Here is a 19163-nt window from a genome sequence, read left to right as displayed (position 1 = left end):
TTTTGGTATTGCTGCTGGTAATTACCATTCTCTACACTTGTGTTTGCTGTCAAAAATACCATTTATTGTATAATTGCTTAGAAATTTCCTTCATGTACGATCACCTGCTTTGCTACTGTGGTTGTTGTAGTATCTTTCATCTCCGCAATCCCCCTCCCATGTGCAGGGTAGCAAACCGGCTGCCTATAGGCTGGTTAACCTGCCCGCCGTTCTTTTTCTCCTGTTTTCATTCCCTTTTTTGTAGTATTATAAAATAAATAAACCTGGTTGCATGTTTCCAACAAGATCTATTTAAACACTCTCTTTTTTTCTACGCTGTATGGACCTCCTGATAATTATAAAAAGAAAGCGTTGCTACCAAGAGAATGAAATGTGTACTCTTATATATAGTGACGCCCTATTACTGATACAATAAGTGCTATCTCTGAAAGGAAAAAAAAAGTGTGCGTGCACTTTCGCGTCAACTCAGTACTTTGTGTCAGCATTTTCCCGAGTCGACACTAACTAAGCATACAGCGAAGCGCTGCGTCTGTACGGAAGGTCCAGTTATCGCGAGGCTCGTTATAGGCAATCGACGTTTTGTCCAGAGAGCGGCATACCTTGGCCCATTACGATTGCGTGGTTTTACCCAGGTGCTGGTATAAGCTGTGTATATTTTTTTTTCCAAACGTGGAAATACTCGAAAGAAAAAAAACAAGAATGTATTGCGTGATGTATAATATAATACGAGAGTCTGAAACAGTGGTCCAGAGCGGTATATACAGAGGCGCGCACACTGTATGAGCGATGCAAAATTACCCGCCACGCATATCAAGGAAACGTTTCACACTCGGGTAACTCCCGCATTTCTTGCTTTTGTTTACCTATAAGGACAGTGTTCATTACGCTATGACGCCGTGCACAGTTTTCGGAGAAAAAGACTCGAAGTGAATCATTATCCGGTCGCGCTATGAATTGCGGTGCAGTCATTGTGCAAGCACACCATGTCGCTGCTGAAGTGACCGCGTCATTTTTGGCACGCGTATACCAGTGATGACGCTGCGATGTCGTGACCACTGCAGTTGATTTGGGCCCTAACCATCTACTTGTTCAGGAAAACCAGAGACAGGACAGACCAGAAATCACAACGTTTTCCGTTCTCATTAAAACTGTGTTTCGCTAGTCGGCTCAGCTTTCTTCTCTAATAATAAGTGACACATCGCGATTATGACTGGCACCTGCTGTTTAAACAATTGAAAGGAAAGCACTTATTTTCGCAAATACAGGTTTTTTTTTTCCAGTCCAGTGCGATCAAATATATGAGAAAACGTAACGCACATGAAGAACACGAATCGCTAGATATAACGCAAATCACGTGACACAACTCGATGTATACATAGAACATGTAGCTTAATACTTCAATTGCTATAGTTGACGAAATACATTACTTTTTATTTTGTTGCCTTCAGGTTGACACACACATGGCGTATCGGGTTCTGCATCCCCGACCATTACGCAAATGGCTATAGTACGCTTCAGCCAGGAGCAGACAGTATATGTTTCATTTCTGTGGGAGCCTTTTTTTATTAATTTCTCTTGCGGAACACCTAGCTCACTTCTGTCCTGAATTGGATTTCCCATGTATGCACAAGCAGTAGACTTAATTCCGATAGCTTCCGGACATGGCGTTGTAGATCATGCTGCTTGATCGGGGACATAAAAGTACCACAAGGACTTGCAAGCGCTGATTACCGCGTCTTGTATATATCGTCCACTTCACAGAGCTTGTTGCTGTGTACACGGGTGACTGTATGCACGCCCTCAACTTTGCGCCGACTGCATACTGATTGGTATTGATGAAATTATTTTTTCATGAAGTGAACGGGACTGCTCAGGGTTACTTGTATAAACTTCTGACTGATGCCTTAATCATGAAACATTCGCAGTTGTTTTTCCTTTGTCGCCAACGCCTTAGCTTAAAGCTTGAGCCTAATTATACGTGGCGTGCCAAAAACATGATGTGATTATGCGGGATTCCGAACTGGTTGGCTCCCGAAATTTCTGGCGCCTAGTGTTCTTTAACGTGCATCGGACCGGACACGGGCATCCTCCAACATAGTTCAGCTGACAAAACCGGGGTCGAACCTGCGACCTTCAAGCGAGCAACCACTGTTACACCGAGACAGACCAGCTTGAACCTCTCCCTTACACGTTTTGTGTTTCTCTATCTACGCTGCAGCTTGGAAGAATCGCAGCAGGAAAAAAGAAAAGTTCTGTGCAGCAAGTCTATGCTCTTATGCTACAGCGCATGCTTTGAATACTATACGTGACGGGAATGTTCACGTCCGTGCCACGTGAACAAGGACCGTGCTGCTTTCACGCCTAGAAACGTTTGAACGCAGATGCACCTATTTTCCGGTTATTGCCCAGGTGTGGAGTCGATTGCAAAAAGCTGTCGCGGGCTTTCTTGCAGTTTCCGTTCGTTCGAACTATATGCGCGTGCGTATACAACAATAATAATTTAAAAAACAAAAAAAAAACGCTGATCCGATCTCCGTGGAAGCGGGCGAAAGGTACCGCCGAGAGTTATTTTCGCCTCCGGCGTGTGTTGCGAGGGGATTCGCCGAAGCCAGTTGCATTTTTTAATCGCTAATGTATCGACCACGTCGTAACCTCGTGACGTTGTGGGGCAAGCTCCAATGCGCCGGCAGCATCGCTGTCACACTCATTCCCTTGGCATGCGCGCTGTGCATTTGGCAAACAATGACCAGTTATAAGCGTACGCGCAAGCCCTCTCACAACCTTTTCAATTCCTGTTTCAGCCTGACTTTTTTGTTTTCTTCTTTTTCCGCCAGATACACGCATGGCGAGAATGGCGATTGAAGCTTGCGCTGTGTTCGCTGTTTCGACAGCCTCCGGATGATTTCATCAGAGACGTCGGATAACTCTGCCAGTCGACGATACCGACCCTTGACATCTTTCTGCGTTGTTTTATTGGTTTTAGGCTAAGGTGTATCGTGGAACAAGCTCGACTTCGTCCAGAGCTTACCGAAAGCAAGCACTTCTTTCACGGGAAACTGAAGGCCGCGTCTTTTAAACGTGTGACTTGAAAACGTTCTCCACGGTTTGTGGAACTTGTGCGAAAGACACGATACCGTAAGAATTCGGACATTTAGTGCGAACAAACAACGGGTGCCTGCTGCGGTGGTCTATATCGCTTATGGTGCTCGGTTGCTTGGCTGGAGGTCGTGGGTTCAAATCGCAGTCGCGGTGGTCACATTTTCGATGGAGGCGAAAAATGTTCGCAGCTCATGAATTTAGATTTAGTGCCACCGCAAAGAACCCCGGGTGGTCGAAATTTTCACAGCCGTCTATACCATGGCACTCTTCAAATTCATAAGGTTGTTTAAAAATAATAAAGTTGTTTACTGCTACTCAAAATCATATCCTGGATTTGGGACGTTAAGATCCAACAATAATAGAGTGATATAAAAATAAGTAATGGATAATAAGTCAAGGGGTCAAAAAGAGAGCGTAATTTTGACTGTTCGTCAGACAGTCTAAATTTTGCTTTTCTCCCGACACCTGCCTGCTTCATTTCTTCGCGCTAAACGGCCATAGTGTTTGTAACCTCGTGTGTTTAAAATTAACCGAATATCTCAGAAATGGGCTATTCGGGATGACGTAAACGAGTATACGTTAGGGTGAGGCACAGAAACACGGCTGGTCCCACTTTCGTTCGTTTAGTTTATTTATACAAAAAAAAAACTCCCTAGTTTGAATGGACTAATAATAGCAGATTATGTTCCCACCACCCATGTATTGATTCAGATGCAGTAGTATATATATATATATATATATATATATATATATATATATATATATATATATATATATATATATATATATATATATATATATATATATTCAGTCCCTTTACTGTTCTGCGAAACGCACTGCTACAAAAAAAGAAAAGAGATATAATAGCGTGCACGGTTTAAAAACAAAAAGCAATAGTTTGGAGTGAGAAAATGGCCACATTTGCGAGAATTCGTGTACGTATAATACGTGGTAGAAGAGGAACAGATACGCCCTTGAACGCTTCGGTTCGGCTAAAGTCGGATAACCTCCGCCGTATATGACGCTTGTGCGAAGATGGGATCCTATGAACAGCTTCCGTTTTCTCACAGTCGTGCCGGGCAAGTCGGAAGTGCGACGCCGGCGCGGTTCCTATATACGTCGTCATTGTCACCGAGCTTCCGGTGTTTTCACCGTACGCGAACGCTAAGACCATTTGACGCCGTTCGCGTCGAAGGAAACCTGAAGAGAGGTCCGGCACGCTTACACTGTACTGGGCTGCCGACGTCACTCATATATGCGCTTCTCATATATGTGTTTCCGGTCGGGACCACTACGCGTTTCACGTTTGATGATGTCCTTGGTATGGTCGCTGAATGAGCAGTTCATTAATGCCCTCATACATTAAACCAATCCTTGTCATTGGGCCTGATGCCAGCGAAGGAGTAACTGACATCGCACTTGATGCTGACTTTTCCCGTATGCACATTTAATAATACCATACTTAGCCCTGCCGCGGTGGTCTAGTTGCTAAGGTACTCGGCTGCTGACCCGCAGGTCGCGGGTTTGAATCCCGGCTGTGGCGGCTGCATTTCCGATGGAGGCGGAAATGTTGTAGGCCCGTGTGCTCAGATTTGGGTGCACGTTAAAGAACCCCAGGTGGTCGAAATTTCCGGAGCCCTCCACTACGGCGTCTCTCATAATCATATGGTGGTTTTGAGACGTTAAACCCCACAAATCAATCAATCAATACCATACTTAATAAGTGTACCAACGGAACTGCACATAAGGCGCCTTTTTATTCACTCTGTGTTTAAAGTAGCGCGCGATCGCTGCCCTCGAAATGTGTAAGCGATGACGGCTATGAGGAAGCAATTCAATCAGAAACAGAAAGCCAGATGTTAACCAGAAATGTGTTCGTCCGGCAATCCTGTACGGGAGGAATAGTTTTGGTAGTGCGTGGAAAACGTATAAGTATCTAGTGTTTGCTTTACGTCAACATATACACTCGAGAGCGCCAATCGCGTTGCATGGTTTGTATACCTGGTAATAGTATAATTCTACGGTGGTATCATTGCGCAATGTGGAAGACGCGAGGCGGCGAAGATCGATTACGTTGTGCCTATATACGCCATCAATCATTATATTGGTGCGCTCACAGACATGAACTACCTCGTATATACTTTTGCAATTCTTTTTGAGCGAGAAACATGACCCTACAGTCAGCGTGAGAAATTCTTGACTTCATGATACGAAAATAATTAGTCGCACAGCCTCATGACTCGCTAAAACGAACACTCCTTTCTCAACAATTCGTTAGGTGAACTGCTTGCTCAGTACATTCTTCTTTCGTTAACTCATCAGTGAGCGCAGCTTGATCACCGTCGCCATGCTCTTGAAGCCCCGCAGGCACTGGACGGAATAAAGGCCATGTTTCGCGTAAACCATGTGACATGCTTGTAGAATGATAGAGAAACCTTTACACCATCTCCCACTAAAGGGAACCATGTGCAGATGCGAAACAGCTGGCGCTAATGCTTACACTTGCGGCTACGCTCACGCTCGTTCATAGCGGCGTCATCATTCTGTGGTTCAGCCGACTGAATTCACGGTAAAGGTCGAATAACCGTAACGACAGTAACCTAAGTTTGCTGAAGCTCCACGTGCCAAAACCGAGGTACGATTAATTAAAGAGGCTTGATGCAGTGCGGTACTCCAGATGACTTTTCACAAACTCGGATTTTTTAACGTGCACCTTAATCTACTAAATATACGCTAATCTACTAGTCTACTAACTCGCACCCGTCGGAATTCACCCGGAGTGGCCGAGAAACGAACCCGCCACATTCAGCTTATCACTGAAACATCATATGCGCCAAGTTACCACAGTGGGTAAGATCCGAGCAGCAATGCGCAACAAAACTCTTTCGTGTTAAAGAGACACTAAAGGCAATTATTAAGTCGACGTTGATTGTTGAAATGACGCTCCAGAAACCTCGTAGTATTACTTTTGTGCCAAGGAAGGACCTATTTTGAAACAAAATCACGTTTTAGTGGTCCGCATCGGGTAAGCGCACTTCAATTTACCCGTTTCAAGAAGCAGCCCCACCGCGGTGGTCTAGTGGCTAAGGTACTCGGCTGCTGACCCGAAGGTCGCGGGTTCAAATCCCGGCTGCGGCGGCTGCATTTCCGATGGAGGCGGAAATGTCGTAGGCCCGTGTGCTCAGATTTGGGTGCACGTTAAAGAACCCCAGTTGGTCCAAATTTCCGGAGTCCTCCACTACGGCGTCTCTCATAATTATAAGGTGGTTTTGGGACGTTAAACCCCACAAATCAATCATCAAGCAGACCGACCGGACCAACTCACGTCACTGTTGCCGTGCACAACGTTGCCCGGCTTTACTGCGCTGGTAGCAGCAGACAGAAAGTAGTGGGAGCCACAGCAGCAACAACGGCCATTGATCGATTTCCCGCAATCGGCTTCGAGATTGCAGACGTTTTTGTTTCAACGGCGCCCCGCTTGATGGCAGCACGTGTCCCACGTAAGCGCGCGAAAATTGAATTTTTAAACCACTTGCGCCATTCCCCATAGTAATGTCCGGCGGTTCTTTTTTCCATGAATCAAACAGAAACGAACAAGCAGCATTTTATTGCATCTCTTGATGCACGGAAGGCTCTTTATTTAGTGCAGTTGGATCAATTACTAGTGATAATTCTAGGCAGTCCGTCTGATGTCATCAGGATCATTTTGAAAATGCCCTACTGCGACGCTTGTGTTCTTCTACATTTACCTTAATTTCTCGATAAGTACGAGGCAGTTGTGGATAATATTGTCGTTTTAGGTGTTGTCATACATTGAGCTGTCACTCTGACGTAAATTGTCATTAGACTTTAGTGTCCCTTCAAGTTTGCCTCGATAAGGGTAGCGTAAGCAAAAAGCTAGCGTCAGAACAAAAGAACGCAATGCATCCTGAAGGTGTACGCACGCTCCGTGTTGGTTATCTTCGCACTACAGAAACGCATGTTTCCCAAGCTCTCTGCAATTCTGATGGGTGTACTACGGACGTGCAGGGTCACAGCGACGACCACACCACTGTGTTTTACACACATGGAAAGGGGGGGGGGGGGCACCCTCGATGGGCGAAACCCTTTTGCTCTGTGCTCTGCGAATTCGAACGTTTTACTTGGCTACCGTTCGACGTGCCGCCGGTCGCGTATGCATCCTCGATGCTTATCTTCACATCCTTATCCTGGAAGTCGGGTCTTCTTGTACGACCGCCAGTGGGGGCTGGCAGTGCAGGAGGTTGTGTACGAAAAAAAATATATATATTGACAGGTTTACAGAGAAAGCAGCAAATGGAAACACAATGAAAGAGTGGAGGGAATGCGAACTGCCCGCCAGCCGACTCGAGCTCCTAGGGTGCGCCGTGAGAGCGGAGGGCAATGGAAGAGCCGGTGGCAGGTCCGAGAGGGCGGCTCTGACGGAGACCGGAGGAGAGTGATTGCACGGAAAGGAAGAAGAGGGGTGGTGTGAACGTAGTCAATCTCTCAGAAGAGAGAGAAAGGGGGAAAGAAGAGTGAACGGTGAGCATAACAAGGAGGATAAGGAGAAGAAGAAGGGGCCACTGGCTTCCTTCTCGAATCGCCTGGAATTTCCGGCTGGATGCGACGGTGGGACCGGCCGACCGAAGAGCTCACGTCACTGGGAACGATCTGCTCTCAAACCAAAAAACGCGTTTGCCGTTCGCTCAAACGGGCTTCCTTCTCGCCTCGATCTCTTTCGCAGCGGCACTCACTCCCTCCCCGTCTTTTAGGAACATAGCGAGAATAATGACCTTCATCATTTTTGTTTCTTTTTCTTTCCTTTAATGCCCTTCTCACCCGTGCTCCTTTCACTGCCACCCCTATACCACTACCACCGCCAACAACAACCCACCTCGGGCCTTCTCTTTCTTCACTCTCCTGTTGCACCCACAGACCATAACATACTTCACGCAACGCCCTGCCGTAGGGCTAAACTCTCTCGCCTTTTCTTCCTCACCGAGTATCATTTGTCTTCTTTGTTTTATCATTCCCGCTCTAGCTGGTTTACGTTCGCGTATGGCCTTCTTGGTGACGGTTTCTCCTGCGCCTCATTCAAGAGGACCTCGGAGGCGACGTCTCCCTCCAACGCTTGTCGCCTCCCCCCGTTCCTCTTGAAAGAAGCGACGAACATTGTCGCGCAATCACGTTTCCGTTCTGCGTTCATAACATCTCGCGCGAGCAAGCGCACACCTTCAAACCGCAAGCGGCTCTCCGAAGCGCCAACTCAACGCGGAGTTCGCACCGCCGAGGCAGCAGGTCGCTGCGACTGCGATCGCCTTGCACCCCACGTGAAAAGGAACCCGGATCGAACAGACAGAAACGACGGCGGCCGTCCACTAGTCAGGCCGCGAGAAGCAGCAGAGAGGCCTGCCAGCCAGATTCCCGCAGTCGCTCTCCCCCGTTCGTTCTTTCCTGGCGGCGAGAGTTGCTCTACCGCTGCCTCCACCGCCGCCGCCGCCGCAGAATCGTCCGAGGTTGTACCACGCGCAGCCGCTGCCGCGAGTTGCCGCGACCACTTCTTCGCCGTGCTGCTGGTTGGTGCCGGTCGACGTCGTCGGCGCTGCGGGGAGATTGGGACCGGATACCGCCGTGCCGCGGGCATCGCTTCGCCGTAGCTCCACCAACTACAACGACGTCCCCGACTAGTCGTGTGTCCCCGGCTAGTCCTTGGCTAGCAGAAAAGCCCGTAGGAAGTGTTATCTTCAGTGTGCGTGCGTGAAGCCGTGCTTTCCTTCATTTCTTCGGCACCGTGGTGGATACGCAGGCGACTGTCCGGTGTCTTGAGAAACAGCTGCCGCAAGTTGGTTCGCTTTCAGCTCAGCCTCCGAGACCCAAAGGCCCATCTTGTGCTTGACCATCCCGGCCAGCCTTCGCTGTATCTCTGATTGTTTCGATTGAGATTGTTTGCTTCTTCGAGGAATACGCCCTCCGTTCTTGTTTCGTTTTTTTTTTGTTTAATCTTCTGCGTGTTTTTGAAAGATCTTCGCCTCGTCGGCGGCTTGCCAGCTCCGCTCGGTGCACCTGGTAGAGAACACCGCTCTATCGCCCCCCGATTTGTGTGTGTTTGTGAGTGTGCGTGTTGTGCCCCCGTGCTTGTGCGCCGTGTGAACAAGAAAAGAAAGTTAAGGCAAGCCATCGTTCCCAGCACCGAGCACCCCTCCTCCTGTTCCCGTGCTCGCTCTAACGCGGGGGGTCAAGACGGCGGCCCCTGCTCGTATTGTCATCGTGAGAGCATCAGGTGCGTTTTTTTCACACACTAGTTTTCATTGGTTTGTTGGCTCACTTCTTATACCTATTCACTGGTTATACATTCCTGTCCTCGTTGAATGTCTCGGCGACCCGGCTTGCCGATACTTCCATTGAAGTGCAGTCCCGCACATTTCTTGCGTGTGCTTCACGTATATTTGTACGTGTAGGTATATCATTTGACATTAGGGGTAACTGCCTACCTTTGAATGCACACGTTGAATGCACGTCCCCTTGGACAACCGGCTTTTGATTCGCCCGGGGCACATCTGTCCGACCGACTGTAGTGGGGTTTTTGTGCGACCGAACTTCTTTTTTTGGGCCTCCGTCTTGCATGAGGTTGTTCGGATGTTGTCTCGGCAATGTTCCCGGCATGCCATAGTGCGGAATGCGTCAGCTATGCACGATAACTTCCCGGGACCATATTGTAGGCACTTATTTTTATCGGTAAAAAGACATATTCAAGTGTTGATACAGGGTGGGTTGGGGGGGGGGGGGGTGTTTCGTATGTAAAGATTAAACTTAGATTCATTCACGTGCCACATTTTTTGCTGGTTAACTAAAGAGGAAGCTTTCACGACATTTCACTACATACTTAAAATCTTACGTCTTTTATAAGCAGACAGTGGGATGGATATTGCCGTCTCTTTCCAATTCGCTGCACACACTTGGTCGAGATAGCTTCGATATAGATCTGTTCTTATCAGAGCTGCCGTTATCGCAAAACTGGATTGTATTTAATAAATACCGCATGCAAGAGGTGGACTGAAGCAGCCGGCCGTGTGGCAGGTACACCTTCACGGCCTAAGCACGCCGCAGAAGAAGTTTTCCAGGTAGGATTCCCGCACGAAAGAGAAGCGCCTACGTGCAGGAAATGGAAAAATGATCGCGGATAACCCCCGGCGTTCGCAGCTGAATCAACCGCGCCGGGCAGGAAACGGCCTTCGATATTGCGCGGCGAAGAGACACTTGCCCTTGGCGAAGGGATTGCGGAGATTATCAGCGCTTATACTAATGCTAGCAGCAAAAACAAACAGTTAACAAGAAAACGAACGATAAATACGGGAGGAAATTACCACTAACTATCGATAAAAAAAGATATCAGTGCCCGGGCTAGTGACAAAAGTGTGAAGGGTCATATTCGCCGCGGAAATGTTCGATTGTTCGCGAAAGTGTTCGCAAGACAGAAATTTGACAAATCATGGCGCTGTATGTGTCAAGAGCGAAGCCACGTTGATCAGCGGCGAAAGTAGAATTTTCGTTAATGCCACATGATTACGTGAAACGGGTCACAGTGAATTCAATGTTTTAGGTGTGCACAACGTTCTACACAGTATGATAATGGTCGATACCTTGCGTATTCACGTTCAATGCGATGGCACACAGAAACGAATCACTTTGTGCGCTGTATTGGGGCGCGCAGCAGTCGAACTAAATTACAAAAAAAAAAAAACTGTGGTCCAGTACTTCGTATAGATGGTTAACAAGGAAAGCTGAAACGTACAGCCTCGGGGTTTATCATTGAGGCCTAACCTTGACGGTTCAATAAAGTCTTTCTCAGTTATTGATTACATCTATCCTGAAATTGTAATGTGAGTTGGCTGCCAGTGTGTTCATTTCTTCATTTTTAGTGGACCAGTTCTCAGTAGTGGAGCCTGCCCGATTTCTGTGGCACATGTGCGCTACGAGTTTTTGCACATATGGGGTGAACGACTGTTGGGTTGATTGGTGATCTTCCTTTGGCGATTCCTGCATAGCGTAGCGATTACCTCTGAACTTTACGGTCTTCGGGCTCGCTTTTTTTTTAGTTCCTGTAGTGAGTCAAACAAAAAAGACATGAGGAACCCAAACAACACAGCAACCAATGGATGGAAACAGCGCACTCTAATAACCGCTAACGACAGTTCAGCTCCAAGCAACCATTTTTGGCGAAGAGTCCTTCTGTCACGTTCGCATCATCGTCTACACTTATTCTACCTTGGCATCCCTCTTGCTTCGCCACTGGACTTCGTTTACCGGAAGTCACGACGCCATTGCTTTGTACCTCCTTTTTTTTTTTTGCAAATCTGCGGGAACAAACGACTTCCTTCATCGCAGGGCCTTTCCTTCCGCCTTTGCCGCCTCGAACGGCAATCTTTCGGATGGGATAACAGAAGCGAGAAGTATGAAAAAGTTATTAAAAAAGAAAGCAAAACGCGGTGACCGGACAGTGTAATTGCATAATTGGTCTCACTTTGGTGTGCTTAGACTGTGAAGCGGACCGCATCGAGGGTCAGCTTATCACACGTATGAAACGTCATGTGAACCAAGTGAACCATTGTATCGCTACGCTAAACTGCTATCATTGTAGTAGAAGTAGTAGTAGGCCTAGTAGTAGTAGTAGTAGTAGTAGTGGTAGTAGTAGTAGTAGTTGCAATATCAAATTTAACTAATTAGTTTATACCTTAGCGGCACTATGCTGCGCGCGTGCTAAAATGAGCATCAACTTGTATGGCTTTCTGGTCGGATCAACTAACGGTCAAGTCGGGATCCCAATATATTTTCTTCGATGCAAAAGGTTAATCATCAAGTCTGGTTAAAGCAAATTTGAGCGTCTAGCGATCTCTATGGAGACCTAAACAAGTTCGCAAAAGATCGTAGATAGTCTCTTCAATTTTACACTGAGGGCAACACTGGTGAATCTACCATTATGTGGTGCGATGGAGTATATACATGCAGGAGTAGGTACACCTGTAGATTAAGCGATAGCTTCACGGCATGACACGACACAGGTACCAGTAGTTATGGGTAAATATTAGTTAAGCTTTCTACGTGTGATAAATAAAACATGCATAACTGCGTGTGAAACACAGTATGCGTGACGTCAGGCAGGCGCTGTGAAAGGAGTTAAATGGGGACACGTTGTATAGCACGATTGCGTTATATTGCAAAGTTGTCTTCTGGAAAACGAACTCTTTTTTTTGCCAGGTTTTTTTATTATTTCTTTCAATTTTCTTCTACGCTTCTTTACGTGTTCATTTTTGTTTCTGGGTAACTTTCTTTTTTTTTTTTCTGCACAGCCGAAGTTACAGAAACGGAGTATCCGAGTTGCTGTAAACCTCAACATCTCTGCTGCTGGCCTGTTAGAACAAAATGGGGCAGAGAAGAACGCAATGTTATGGAAATTGGTGGGATTCAGCCGTCATTAACGACGTGACGTATAGACTTAACGACAACGACGATGAAAAAAAAAATGCGTGTACAATGCGTGAACTATGTTTAATAAAATGGAAAAGAAATAAACAACGGAAGCGGTAAACAAAAATATGGTACAATCTGAATATAAACAAAAAATGTCTTACGGTCATCCACAGAAGATAATTAGCGTGACCAAAGAAATCCAAGCAGCGCAGTCGTTATAGACGAAAGTATGGATCCTTCAAGCGCGAATTATGATGCACTGTCGACGAATGTGTCAAATTTACATAACACAGTTTCAATAAGGCTCTCGATATTACGTTCCAAGAAAAAAACGTAATGCGTTATTTTGTGTGAGTTTGAGCAATTATTTGTAATTCGTATGCAATCTAATGCTTCATCATTCTGTGGTCAGTGATGTTTCATTTTGACGTAAAAAGGATGAAATCATAAGCTCCTGATGTGTGCACTATTAGTTTTTTGTTGCATAAATTTCGAAGAGAGAAAAGTAATACCTTTGATGTTGGATCTGGGGACGCGGCTTGTCGAATGACCCATCGAAAATTGTAGCGCCTTCACCAAAGTATAAACCGAGGACAAGTGAAGTCCTATTGACACTGCAGAAGGTTCAGTTCGTCTAATGAACAATGCATTTTGTTATTTTTTCTGGCCGCAAGCTGACAAAAGCTATAGCGTAAGAGAATCGCGCACAAAAACGCAGCCACCGCCGCTGACGGGTGCCAGCTCGTATTGCATTCATTGCAGTTCGTTCGATTTGACTAATGTGCGACCTCGGCGCCTGAGAAATGCGGCAACGGCGGAAACGGGGAGCGGTCCACGACGTCGGGCCGTGACGCTTGCACTGGGTCGTGCGTGGGGCGTTTCGCAGGAACGGTGTCTCCTGTGACGTAATAGCCGGGGAAACGCAACAACGGGGGACGCATCGAGAGTGTCTCTCGGCATAGTGGTAGTTATGAAGAAATAAATAAAAGGGAGGAAGGAATCGCGTTGAACTTCCGTCCAACATGATACGAAGTTTTTTTTAATATTACTTTATTTTTTACATTTTCACAAATGCAACGTTAAAGCTTCTATTTACATTCCTTGATAATTCATGGACCCAGAGTTTGCGCTATAGGCCCGAACGACGACGCCCCCCGCAAAACGCAGCGGAAAACCCGCTGGGCAAGCTTGTCGGTTTGCGTTTCCAGAGTATTATAATAAGCACTTATTGTTCTTCATTGGGTCGTATCAGGATGACCTGAGTGGTTAGGCAGAAAGTACTCGATTGATACGCTTTGCCCCGTCTCGTCGTCACTGTGGGAATTTACAAACGTCCGCGTTTGCTTTGAATCTCTAATATCCAATAAAATAATGTGGACACTAATATACAATTTTTTTAAAGTCCCATAGGGCCTGCACAGTCATTTATTCAAGTAACGTCTATTGGCACATGCGCCTCACTCAACGGAAATAAATAAACAAATAAATAAATAAATAAATAAATAAATATCCTCATATCCTACGAGTCGGTCAAAATTATCGCAAGTATACCGTGAAACCTGTTATGAAATGCTATGGTAACGAGATTATACGTGCTGCGCAGTCTGGGAAACCCTAGCTTTGCAAAGTTACCTTGTTAACGTCTCAATGTGCCCGATACTGCAAACCACGCAACATCCCTCCGCCTAACTACAACATACGTCCGCAGAGTAGAGAGAGAAAGAGAGAGAGGGGGGTTGATGAAAGAGGAAGAGATAAAGAGGACGCTATTTTCTGAGAGGCCCTGCAAATCCATTCATGTTGACCACTTAGCGGGTACGAATAAGCGGAGTCGCATAAAGCGTTGTTCTGAGACGTCTACGCCACGTTCCATCGTTACAAGATACTACCTGGTTCATATAGGAGGCCAGCCGATCACATAGGGACGTAAAAAACGTTTCAGCAGCCATTGTAATGAGGAAAGCTGTTGACGCTGGTAACCACACACACTGCCGCCCGTTCTTTTTCTTCTTCTTGTTCTTTTTTCTCTAAACAGCAGTGAGAGAAAAAGAACGCTTAGAGATAAGGCGTCGTACTCACGTATATAACGCAAATCTGCCGCTCGTGGGCGCACAGAAGAGTCGGCGGCGCACGAGCGTGCCTGCTGAATATGCAAATGAAACACGCGTAAGCTCCGAACGCGGACACGAGACGCTTTTTTGTCCCGAGTCAGGTTTCGCACTTTACACGAGCGAGTGAAGTGAACCGTTGTAAAGAAAGAAAGAAAAAAAAAAGAACGGGCGCTACGCAGGGGACACAGTGTGTTTTACGCATATACGTCGACTGGTGCAAGCGAACGACCGCTGTTTACGTCGGTGGTTAACTTCTTGCTTGAACCGTGTGCGTTTCATTATTCATGCTTGTGGGACGCGACCGAGTATAGTGAACTCAAAGAGCGTGGGGGGATCGTGTCGCATTGGTTTGTTTTTGTTTGATGGGTGCGTACGCGCGCACATGTGTGTGTCGGGGGAGGAGTACCATGCAACGTGCTTGTGTAGGAGCATGGAACGAAGCACCGCTTTCACCTTGGTCATTCAGGAATACCAGAGACTTCAACAGATGAAGCGATGCGAATAAATGATGAATTGAGCCAGTAACAGAGAAAGAAAGAAATAGAGACAAGAGAGAGAGAGCTTCGTCCGTTATGTATATAATTCTCACACATCCATATGCATGCGACATCTCTTTCTCGCTCTCTCTCTCTCTCCTTTTTTTTTCACTCTAACAACTTTTATAAGCGATTCTTCGAGGTAATGACATCATGTTGCGACGAACGGGGTAGACTAAGTGCCCAACGCAGCGAATGGTAGCCCTGACAATGGAAAGAATTTAGGAACCTTTAAGCTTCGCCTTTAAAACTTGAACGCGACAGCGATATTCTGTTGCTTTAGTGTTCACTTCAAACGCTTGGCCATTTTTTTGAACTTGCTGTGCACCCACTACGTCACCTTAAAGGCGCAGTAAAGTGTGTGTCGTTTGTAGTGGGTGACTGGCATTAAACTATGAAGTCATTATTAAAATCCCATGTTCAGATGCACGATGGGCAATGTATACGCTTGTACCACGCATTACTACTGCAATATTTCATGCTGTATTGTGAAGCATGCACACAGGACGCGTGTGTTTGTGGAGCATGAAAGTTGCTTTCACTGCGTTTCCAAGCAGAGGAAGTTATTTTCACCGCATTCACAAGCACAGGCGCAGCTGTGTGGGAGAACACCCGCTTGCGACACAGACGACGCAAATTCGATAACCACTCAGACTCAGAGTTTTTTTTTATTTTTTCTTGTATTTGCATCTTTCTTGATTTGTTTCTCACGCAAATATCGTTTTTTCGCTCACGCCCAACGACGCCGCCGCGGAAACCGACGACTACGACGACGCCAGAAGTTCTGCGAAACGAGCTCTTTGACGCTGATACGCGTTAAAAGAGCGATGGTGACGTATAACTGCGTTGAAAGATAACACAAAAATGTTGAAACATAGCAGCGGGAGCTATAGGCGTATTTGTACATGTGTTGTTCGTTGTTATGGATTTTGAGTCTAATGTAATGATGATCCTAATGGCAAATACGCCACGCCATGGTTATATTTAGTCCTCCAAGGTGCTGAAATATATATGCAGTATACAGTGATGAGCAGCAATAGCTGAAAAAAACAATTGTCATGAAGACGGGCAAGCTGGAAGAAACTTGTTTTGATTTTTCGTTGATCGCTGTTCTGTCAGCTAGCGTAAACTGAACGCATCGATAACAAAAGACGCAACGGTGCTGCATTGTTATCTCAATACATGCAAAAAAAATATAGAAGGACCAATACGCAACGCACAGGACTTTCAATACGTTCGTATTTGTCCTTGTTGGTCTTTCTCGCTATGTTATTTTTCTGTTATTCGTTATAACCAAACTCGCCCGAAAAACGTTTCGTTATTTTGAGACGTATACATTTAGGAGGCGTTCAACATTGAACATTCCTTTATTTTCTCTTAACCCTATCTCTCATGATGTCATGGTCGGATGTGTTTTACCATATATATATACTCTCATGACGCGTGAAGAAAAACCCACAGGCAACTCTGGCACTTACACAAAAAAAGACACACACACTTCAAAAAAACGTGCGCCACTATGATGCAAAGCTAACGCTTAACGACTTTCAACTTCGTAACTTTGTTTGTGTTTGTTGTTGGTTCAGTTATGCCCGAGACATGACGCACACGACGTAACGTCGCCCATTGCGTCGTTACACAAGATGTAGAGAATCGTTTCTTGTCAGGTTTATATACGTATACACCTACGCGCCCGAAGTGTGCACCACAATCGCTCGTCGCATCTCTTCCTGCACGCACCCTTCAACACCGGACAGCAGTAGTCCGGAGGGAAAACCTCAAATGAAAACAAGAATCAATACAACAAAGGAATTGCTCATAAAAGTGTTGGAAAAGAAGAAAAATAAAGAAACAAGTGGTAAAACGGTCATAGCGCACGCCTGAAAGTAAAAGAGATCGCAACAGAAGTGAGGAGGAATCGTCTGTGGAGAAAAAAAGATGGAGGTTTAGGTGAGAAAAAAAGAAAGGATGAAAAAAAGAACAGAACACGGTTCTCCTAACCACGTTCTTCCTAATGGTTCGTCGCCAGCGTGACATTAGATCGGCCCGCCTGACTGCGTGCGCGCGCTCACGCACGCACGCAGGCACAGGTACACACGCGCGAAAGATCGTTGTGGCTCTTCTTTCGCGTGATCGCAAAAAAGAAAAAAAGAAATGGCCCTCTCTGGCTCCACGGCGGCGGAACAATGGTCCGCGCACGCGTCTTGGGTTGCCGGCGTGCTTCGAGGCGTCGCCGTCGTGCGACGCTGACGACCGATGCACAATGGAATCATCTCTCTGCTCGCTCAGACGCCTCTGTGGGGAGACGAGAAGTAGTGCCTGCGCGTCGCACGGGAAGCGCGCATAGGAAGAGGAGCTGGCATGGCCGGCTGGGTTGGGTTGCGTTATGGCGGCGCACGCAACGTAGATATTCTCGTATAGTTGGTGTCTTTGTTTCTCTGTCTCTTCGTAATGGCGTTACTTTAGACAGGCACCTATGCTTGTTCTCGTGCACGCTTGCTATAGCGGTGATGCACCGTGGGGATTCCCTCTCTTCTGCCTTGTATAGCCGGTGATCTGCGCTCTCACATTGTTATACAATCGACTGTTACTATGCGCATGCCATCGGTTCACTCGGGCGCTGTGGACGTTGCAGTGCACCCGAAACCTGATATAAGGAATCCGGATAAAGCGAATGTTGGTCATATCGAGCACGCTATAATTCCTGCAATGGTAAAACAATTAGGAGAAACTGAATTGGGGGTTTTACATGACAAAAGCGCGTTACAGTTACCAAGTACGCCGTAAATCGAGAAACATGGAGTCAATTTCGGTTGTTTAGCGTGCAGCTAAATCTAGGTACATGTGTATACCTGCATCACTTTCAGAAAAGAATGAGGTTATCGAGGCTGGCAATCGAACCCACGCGCTCGACTTCGGCTACGCGACAACCCCAGCCTTTAAGTTAGAGCAACGTGTCCAATAAAAGCAATGCGATGCAACTATGCGATAGTATTAGAGAAACTACCAAGCTAAAGATCTGAGAGGCAGCGAAACTCAAACTACCATTACAACCAAGAGAAACTACTGCATACGGATGTATCATTCCAACACATTCGTCACGTGATGGTGGACAGGCCACACACCGCCAGTTTTCAAGCTGCTCGCAGAGTTGTTTTCGAAATTCCGGCAGTAAGTACTGTGCAGTTCGTTCTAACATTCACAAAAAATCAGTGATAAGATGTGAAAGAGGAATAGGTGTTCAGATATATCAGGGTAGTACAGAAGGTAATGGCAATATCTTTTCTTTAAAGTTCCAAAAAAAAAAAACACGTTATGATTACGAAAGACGCCATCGTAGAGAGCTCCGAAAATTTTGACCATCTGGTGTTTTTTTGTGTTTTTTTAATGCGCACCGACATCACACACGTAAACGAGTGCCTAGCATTTCACCTTCGTAGAAATGCGACCGCCGTGGCTGGGATCAATGTCAGTGTCGGAGCACTGCCGCTCCATCTGCGAGTGTGCTTTTATGTCCGAACCGTCCTTAGGGCAGTGCTTATGGCTTTTCGGCCCTGTGCAGCGCGCAGTTGAAACTCGATACGTCCGGACTCATGCGTTTTCTGTGAGTGAATGCCAAGAATTCTGCCGTCGCGCTTCCTGTAGTGGTGTGGCCCCCCATGGGGTGAAGAAAGCCCCTCTCGACCGTGGAGTGAGGCTGAAGCCGCCTGGCAAGGCAGTTAGCTTCGAGGCACGAACTGGGACAGATCGCGAGGCAGCAGAAGACGACATGTAACCTTTCTTTTTAATACAGTTTGCTTTAAAATCTTAGACTTGCATTCTTTCTTTAGTAATCCCCCTGACATCGAACTCGCGACCTTCGGGTCAGGAGCCCAGCACCGGTACGCCACTGCGGCGTACAGCAAAGAACGTGCTTTCGCGACCGTGAGAAAGTGGTTAAAACACAGTG

General features: G+C 46.5%; 1 protein-coding gene across 5 annotated transcripts in view; it reads left to right on the top strand.

The window, feature by feature from the left end:
- The window catches only part of LOC119170642 (uncharacterized), a 314953-nt gene that overhangs the window by 193281 nt on the left and 102509 nt on the right, over window positions 1-19163 (top strand). Inside the window, exon 1 of one of the 5 annotated variants that reach the window (XM_075886972.1) lies at window positions 9241-9379. The exons of the other annotated variants lie outside the window; for them this stretch is intronic. The gene's annotated coding sequence lies outside the window, so the exon portion shown is untranslated. Of the gene's footprint in view, window positions 1-9240; window positions 9380-19163 lie in introns of those variants that run through there. 5 annotated transcript variants of the gene reach the window in all.

This window comes from Rhipicephalus microplus, chromosome 2, assembly GCF_043290135.1.
Source record: "Rhipicephalus microplus isolate Deutch F79 chromosome 2, USDA_Rmic, whole genome shotgun sequence".
In the NCBI taxonomy this organism is placed as follows: domain Eukaryota; kingdom Metazoa; phylum Arthropoda; class Arachnida; order Ixodida; family Ixodidae; genus Rhipicephalus; species Rhipicephalus microplus.
The sequence above is the reverse complement of the archived record's forward strand: the minus strand, read 5'-3'. Positions and strand labels throughout refer to the sequence as shown.